This window comes from Metarhizium album (genome assembly GCF_000804445.1).
Source record: "Metarhizium album ARSEF 1941 chromosome Unknown scaffold_2, whole genome shotgun sequence".
Lineage (NCBI taxonomy): Eukaryota > Fungi > Ascomycota > Sordariomycetes > Hypocreales > Clavicipitaceae > Metarhizium > Metarhizium album.
The window spans coordinates 130,868-132,057 of NW_024467576.1; positions in this window are offsets into that span (position 1 = coordinate 130,868).

Here is a 1,190-nt window from a genome sequence, read left to right on the forward strand (position 1 = left end):
ATTTAATAGTAGAAGAGCCTGTAATTTTAGTCTCTATAGTAGCCTCTATAAGGTGTTCTAAGGCATCTTTATCTAGATAACTTAGGCGTTAGTGCTAGCGTTTAGCAGAGGCAGTTATTAAAGTTATAAGTGTTTTTAAGTTATAAAAGCTAGCTGTAATAGTATTTTTAGAAGGTTTATTATATTTAATAACTAACTAATAATATATCTAGCTTGTAGTAAAAATAAAGGCTTTATTTTTAGTAACTTTTCTAGTAGCTAGGTCCTAATTATAGCCTGCCTCTAATAGAAGGTCTAGGCTTGTTATATTTATGTAAAAATTTAGTATATAGGCTGTATTTTGCAATATAAATAGCCTATCTAAGGTTTTTAGCTGAATTTTGCTGTAACCTTTAATTTTTAAATAGCTAGTGCCTAAAAAGGCAGTATCTTGTTAAATAGAAGGCTTATATTTAATAAATCAAGCCTTATTATTATATATATATATAGTAAATCTACTATTAAGAATAAAAGAGTCCTTTAGTAGATAAATAGCATTATTTTCAATATAATTCGTAGATATAGTTATAGATATAGGTATTTACTTAGTAATAGCTTCTGTACTATTATTAGCAGCAAAAGCTACCCCTATAGAATTATCCTTTTTGTTATTAGTAGTGTTTTTAGGTGCATTTTGTGCTCTTTTCTTATAATATTTAATAGATTAGTTAATTTTCCCTTATAAAATAGAGTCTTCTTTTAGCTTATTAGCAATTTTAGTACTAATAGCTTCCTTAGGCTTTTAATAAGAGGGCCTAATATTAGTATTAAAGTAATAACACTAATTATAATAGTAATATTAACTACAGACGCATTTAGGTGTAGGTTTTCTATTATTTATTGTATTATTTAAATTATTATTTGTATTATTTATATTATTAAGTTAATTATGCTGATTAGGTTAATTATATTAATTATTAGAGCTATTATTAAAGCTATTTTTAATAGATTCTTTAGAATTCTCTTAAAAGCTTGCAAAACTGCTCTTTATATTAGAATGCTGTTAATTTTGTTAATTTTATTTAAATAAATCTAATATTTTATAGCTATTAAGTATTTTATCTTTCTAATTAGGCTTATTTAGTTAAGCCTTATCTTAAATCTAGTTATTTTAGTAGCTAGAAAAGCCTAGATTTATAGTATTTATAGCA